The sequence below is a fragment of the Rhinopithecus bieti genome, unplaced genomic scaffold (genome assembly GCF_001698545.2).
Source record: "Rhinopithecus bieti isolate Rb0 unplaced genomic scaffold, ASM169854v2 scaffold_759, whole genome shotgun sequence".
NCBI lineage: Eukaryota > Metazoa > Chordata > Mammalia > Primates > Cercopithecidae > Rhinopithecus > Rhinopithecus bieti.
In genome coordinates this window covers 522203-529221 of record NW_016803631.1, presented here as the reverse complement: position 1 = coordinate 529221, position 7019 = coordinate 522203, and the positions used below count along the sequence as shown (strand labels likewise).

Genomic DNA, 7019 nt, shown 5'->3' with positions numbered 1-7019 from the left:
CATAAATCTATTTTCCTCAAATTCTCCTTTGAACCTGTATAAATATCTTACTTGTTCTTCATTAAGGAGTTGAATAAAATTTTGAGCAGTCAAATTTTATATTTGTATAAGACTCATGTTTGAGCTTTTTGAAAACTATACTTTAGTAGTTACTAAAATAATTTTGTTAAGAGAAAAGAGATCAGCAATATATCTTAAATGTAAAAATCGCTGGGTTGAAAGACTTTATAAAGTTATCCAATTAAAATATGTGAGAATCTTTGTGACATCTACTTCTGTGCCCCTGTGTCTCTTAAATGCTATTCCCTATGCCTAGGATGCTCACCCTTTCCCATCAGTCAATATCATCACACCATTCAAAACTCAGATAAAAAATATGCTTATCTCAGAAAGCCTTCTACAGATATCCCTATCCCAATCTTATCACATCTCTACTCCATTTCCCACCAAGAGTTTGTGCTATAATGTAATACAGTAGTTTAAATGCTTTTAGATGCTCTTCAACCTCGTAATCTTAAAGACATCCTCTCTATACCACTACCATCTTATCTCTCTGCTTCTCTTCTAATCCAAACTTCTCTGTCGCCACTACCTTACATCTCATTTCTCAAACCACTGCATCTAGTTTTCATTTTTTACTATTTCACTATTCTATCCTTGGTAAGTTCATTTAATCAGCATAACTTCCCAAATGTCAAGTCACATATATATCATGAGTGATTCTTTTCCTAGACTTGTTTGTATCTGATACTTTCTACTTAGCTTCTGTGATACAAAGTTCTGGTCTCCCCTCTACCTTCCACCCATACTTTTCCGATCATCCTTTTTCATTTGTCTTTATGGGCTCCACTTCCCCAATACAACCCTAAAAGGTTATTCCTCAAGACTCCATTTTCAAGTCATTTATTTTCTCACTGTATTCATACTTCCTACCAGTCTCACTTTCTGTCATGTTTTTCACTACCATGTATAAGCTGATTTGTAAATCTGTAACTCTAGTCCCCACCTCTTCCAGAAGTTAGTTTACCTATTCACCTGATGGACATTTGAATTATAGCTAGTCCTTGGTTTTTACAAATAAAGCTCAATGAACATTTGTGTGTAAGTCTTTATATAGATACTTACTTTTACTGCCTGTTGAACTACCTATACTCAATATAACCAACATTGAATTAATCATCTGTCTCACAAAACCAACTCCTTATATATTCTACATACCACAGTCTGTCTAATCACTCAATACAGAAAACTTGGTATCATATCCGACTGCACCATTTATTTTACCTACCGCATATCAAAACATTTACCAAGTCCTCATAATTTTTGTTTTTAATAGCTTTTTAGAAATATAATTGATATACAACAAACTGTACACATGTAAAGCATATAATTTCATCAGTTTGACCTGTTTCACCAATATAAAACAAGAAAATGAATATATCCATGACCCCTAAAAGCTTCCTTGTATTTCACTGTAGTTCCTCCCTTGTTGCCTTCCCTGTCATTCCATGCCCCGGCAACCACCGATCTGCTCTCTGAGAAAGTTCCCTTCTATTACTACTTTGAAGAGAGGCCTTTTTTAAAAATTAAAATCAAGGGTAGATAATGGATTTTGTCAAAAGCTTTTCTGTATCTACTGATATGATGGTTTTTTTTTTTTCATTTTAGCTTGTTAACATAAGTTACAATGACTGACTTTAGAATATTAAACCAGCCCTGAATCCTGGGATAAACCAGACTTATTCACGATGTATTAACTTTTTAATACATTGCTGAATTCGACTTATTAAAATTTTGTTCAGAACATTTGTATCTATGTTTATGAGTACATTGATGCGTAGTTTTCTTATAATGTCTTTGTTTGGTTTTGGTATCAGGATAATGCTGACCTCATAGAATGAGTTGAAAGTGTTTCCTCCTTCTCGACTTTCTAGAAAAGTTTGCTTAAGATTATTATTTCTTCCTGAAGTGTTTAATAGAATTTACCAGTGAAAAAGCCATCCAGACCTGGAGTTCTCTTTGTGGGAAGGTTTTTAGCTACAAATTCAGTTTTTCTTTATAGCTATCTATATTTGGGTATATATTTGGGTTCTCTATTGCTTCTTGAGTAAATTTTGATAGTTTGTGTCTTTCAATCAATTTATCCATTTCATCTAAGTTGTTAAATTTATAAGCATAAAGTTGTTCATATTATTCCCTTGTGATATTTTTAGTATCTGCAGGCTTTGTTACAATGTTACCTCTCTAATTCCTGAGATTGGTCATTTGTATTATTTCTTTTCCTTTCCATATTAATCTTAATCTTGCTGCAGGTTTCTTCTTCTCAAAGAGCCAGTTTTGGTTTAATTTGCTTTCTCAAGTAACTTCAATCTTCTCAAAGATCCAATTTATGGCTTATTTTCTCTCACTTTTGCTTACTATTTTATTGATTTCTGCTCAACCTTTATCATTTTCTTTCTTCTGCTTAGAGTTTAATTCCCCCTTCTTTTCCTAGTTTCTTAAAGTGGAAAGCTGAGGTCAATGATTTGAGATTTTTCTTCTTTTCTAATATATAGGCATTAGTGATATAAATTTTCCCCTAAATATTATTCTGCTTTAATTAAGAATTTCCCCAGAAATTCTCATGTTGTGTTTTTATTTCCATTCATTTAAAAATAATTTCTAATTTCACTTTTGACTTCTCCTTTGTCTTGTGAATTATTTAGATGAATGTTATTATTTCCCACATCTTTAGGGACTTTTCAGAGATCTTCTTGGTATCAATTTCCAACTTAATCCCGTTGAGGCCAGAGAACATACTTTGTATAACTGAAATCCCTTTACGTTTTTCTTGTTTTTGAGACAGGGTCTCGCTCTGTCGCCTAGGCTGGAGTGTAGTGACGTGATCTCAACTCACTGCAACCTCTGCTTCCTGGGCTCAAGTGATTCTCCCACCTCAGCATCCAAGTAGCTGGGACTAGAGGCACGTGCCACCATGCCCAGCTAATTTTTTGTACTTTTTGTAGAGATGGGGTTTTGCCATGCTGCCCAGGCTGATCTCAAACTCCTGCAGTGCTCTGCTTACCTCAGCCTCCCAAAGTGCTGAGATTACAGGCGTGAGCCACTGTGTCTGGCCCCTTTTATGTTTCTTGAGACTTTATTTATGGCCTGGAATATGCATTCTTCTTTGTAAATGTTCCATCTGCATTTGAAAAGAACATGTATTCTGTACTGTTTGGTAGAATGTTCGTAAAATGTCAATCAGGTCAAATTGGTTGATATTACTGTTCAGATCTTCTGTGGTCATACTAATTTTTTGTCTACTTATTCTATTAAATATCAAAAGAGATATATTAACATCTTTTGCTCTAATTGAGGATTTCTCCTTGTAGTTCTTGTCAATTTTTGCTTGTGTATTTTAAAACTCTATTAGGTCAATAAACACATCCTTTGATGAACTGCCTTTTTTAAAAATAACTTTCTTTAGCACTAGTAATATTCTTTGTTCTGTAACTTACTTTATCTGATACTAATACAGGTACTTCAACTTTCTGTAGTATAAGCATGGTATATCTTGTTCCACCCCATTACTTTTAACCTATTTGTGTCTTTATATCTAAGGTGCATTTCTGGTAGACAGCATATAGTAGGTTTGTACTTTTTAAATCCAATCTGTCAATCTGTCTTTTAACTTTAGTTTTTCAACATTTATGTCTAATATAGATAGGTTTAAATCTACCACTTGGTTTTGTTTCTCCTTTGTTTTTTTTTTTTTTGTACTTCCTTCTTCTGGATTGCATATTTTTTAATGATTCATTTTTATTGCCTTTGTTGGTTTACCAGATGTAAATTCTTTGTTTTGCTATTTTCTTCATTGCTTTGAGGTTCAAAGTATACATTTCAATTTATCACAGTCTTATCACTTATCACAGTGATATTATACCACTTCATGTATAGTATAAAAGCCTTACATCAGTATACTTCCATTTATCTCCTCCCAGCCTTCATGCCCTTTTGGAATACATTCTACTTATACATATGTTCCTCAAGTACATTATTATTTTTGTGTAGGCAAATATATTATAGATATATTAAAATAATACAAGAAAAACTATCTTATATGTTTATGTAATCACCATTTCCGATACTCTATTTCTTTGTGTAGATGGATTTCCTTTCTGGTGGAAGGACTTCTTTGAATATTTTTTGTAGTGTTGGTCTGCTAGTGATTTCTGAAGAAGTATTTCATCTTTGCTTTTGAATATATTTCTGCTGAGTATAAAATTCTAATTTGACAGTTTTCTTTTTCAGTATTCAACTGTCTTTTTACTTGTGGTGTTTCTGATAAGAAAGTTGCTGTCATCCTCATCTCTATTTCTCTATATAATGCTTTTTCATCTCTGGTTGCTTTTAAGATTTTTCTCTCTATCACTGGTTTGAGCATTTTGATTATGATGTGCCTCAATGTGGAATTTTCTTCATATTTATTGCCCTTGGGGTTTGATGACCTTTTTGAATCTGCATGTTTATAGTTTTCATCAAATTTGGAAAATGTTAAGCCATTACTTCTTCACACATTTTTTTGTGACCCTACTGCCTACTTTATGTACTCTGATTACACCTATGTAAGGTTGCTCAAAGTTGTCCCACAGTTCACTGACATGCTTTTATTTCCTTTTGTTTCTTTTTTGTTTCATTTGCATAGTTTCTACTGATATGCCTTAAAGTTCACTAATCTGTAATGTTAATCTGCTGTTAATCCCATCCAGTGTATTTTTCATCTCAGATATTGTAGATTTCATCCCTAGAAATTCACTTTGAGACTTATATGTCTGTATTCAACTTTTTTAATATATGGAATATGGTTATATGGTTATAATAATTAGTATCCTTGTCTGTTAATGGCAACATATGTATCAGTCTTGATTAACTAATTCTTCTCATTTTAGATCCTGTTTTCTTGTTTATTTGCATGCCCAGTACTTCAGTACCAGTAAAATCAAATCACCTGTTGAATCGTGGTATGTTTTGTAGCATAGTCATGACTGCAGAATCTATCAGTTTGTAGTAATGGCAAGAAATAGTCATTTTGCAGTAATAAAGAAACAGAAAAAAAGAGTCATCAAAGCAAATATTCTATGATGACACAGGTGGGATTTTTCTCACCCTTTTAAAAGCCAAATCGAAAGATTTCTAGTGAACTTCCTACCTTTGTATAACCTACAATAAAAAAATTTTTTAAATACAGCCAGGTTCAATAACCACATGCAGTTAAGTTACTTGGAAACAGTTTGACCATTTTGGGTCTTGCTTTTATGATCTGGAATAGTGCTCATTCTAATGCGAATTATTCCTCACTACTGGGGTAAAACCTTCCTGAACACTCTACCCAATGACCCATTGTTTATGAGACTTTCCAGTTTGGCTGTTGGAAACAGGTACTATTTCTGGCCCTGTGTGAGCTCCTTGCACTGTTCCTTTTAGTCCTTTTGGATTATTGTTTTCCCTGGCATTAGGTAGTTCCTTACATATATATGCAGATCAGTACTCTACTTAATACTTGAAGGATACCGTCTGCAGATCTCTGGGGTTCTCTGTGTGTATAGCTCTCTTCTCTAGTATTCTGACTTGTGAACTCTAGTCATCTTGTTCTCTCCAGACTCTGGGCTCTATTGCTTCAACTCAAGCTTGCTAGGATGCCTCTGCCTATACTTCATCCTGAAAACTCTCTCAATACTGTAAGTTAGAGCATTGCAAGACTCACCTTGTTTATTCCTTTTTCTCTGGGCTTACTTTCTTTCACTGACTGATATCCAGTTTCTTAAAAAATTATGTTTCATGTTTTTGTCCATTTTTTCAGATGGGAGGATAAATGCATCTCTACTATTCCATCTTGATCAGTAAAGTTTTGATGATTTTAATTCATTATTTTTTATTTATTTATTTATTTTTGAGACGGAGTCTCGCTCTGTCGCCCAGGCTGGAGTGCAGTGGCCAGATCTCAGCTCACTACAAGCTCCGCCCCCCGGGTTTACGCCATTCTCCTGCCTCAGCCCCCTGAGTAGCTGGGACTACAGGCGCCCACGACCACGCCCAGCTAATTTTTTGTATTTTTTTTAGTAGAGACGGGGTTTCACCGTGTTAGCCAGGATGGTCTCTATCTCCTGACCTCGTGATCTGCCCATCTCGGCCTCCCAAAGTACTGTGCTTACAGGCTTGAGCCACCGCACCCAGCCTAATTCATTATTTTAAAAACTCCATATCCCAGGTACCAATGCCCAAGGACAAGATATCATTACTTCACTTGGATTAGTATGATTGCCTTTTTTGTCTAGAGTTTTCTTCCCCTTAATCTTTCCTTCACATAGTCACCAGAGTAACAAAACTGAAATGTAATCTGACCACTTTCGTCTACTTTAAAAATCTTCAATGGTCCCCGTTGCCTATAGGATAAAACTTCATTTCCTTAACACAGCATATAAATTATTCATGACTTTGAGTCTCAGCCGAGCTTGCTAGCCACCTCCCTACATGGAACTTTAAATCCCAACAATAATGAATTTGTACCTACTTTTCATCCTCAGCATGTTGTTTCTTATCTCTGTATTTTTGCTTATGTTGCCTGGAAATACCGCTTTCTCTTTCTCCTCTTCCTCCCTGGCCAATATACCATCCTTGAAGTTTCATCTCAGATATTACCTTCTCCAGAAGCATCTCCCCTCAGTTTGGATTAGAAGGTCCTTTAACATTTATGGTCACTTTTAATATTGCAACAATGTATTATAATACAATGATGTTTGTGTGTCTGTCTTTTCCATTCTATTGTAAGCTCTTTGAAGATAAGGTTTATATCTTAATCAACTCTATAATTACAATGACAGACACAGCAGCTGCATAGTAAATTCATACTAAACTGAAAGAATGGATTATTCCAATTGTGTATACACTGCCCTTCCATTTTACCCTGAATAATTGCCAATTGCTTCTTTTATACCCTTCTTGAGCATCTGTAAAAATACCAAGCTTGAAGTTATTTTTTT

The 7019-nt window shown here is 34.5% G+C and overlaps 1 protein-coding gene across 1 annotated transcript in view; it reads right to left on the bottom strand.

Annotated features, from left to right (window-relative positions):
* The window catches only part of IQCB1 (IQ motif containing B1), a 78268-nt gene that overhangs the window by 36205 nt on the left and 35044 nt on the right, over positions 1-7019 (bottom strand). The window lies entirely within an intron of this gene.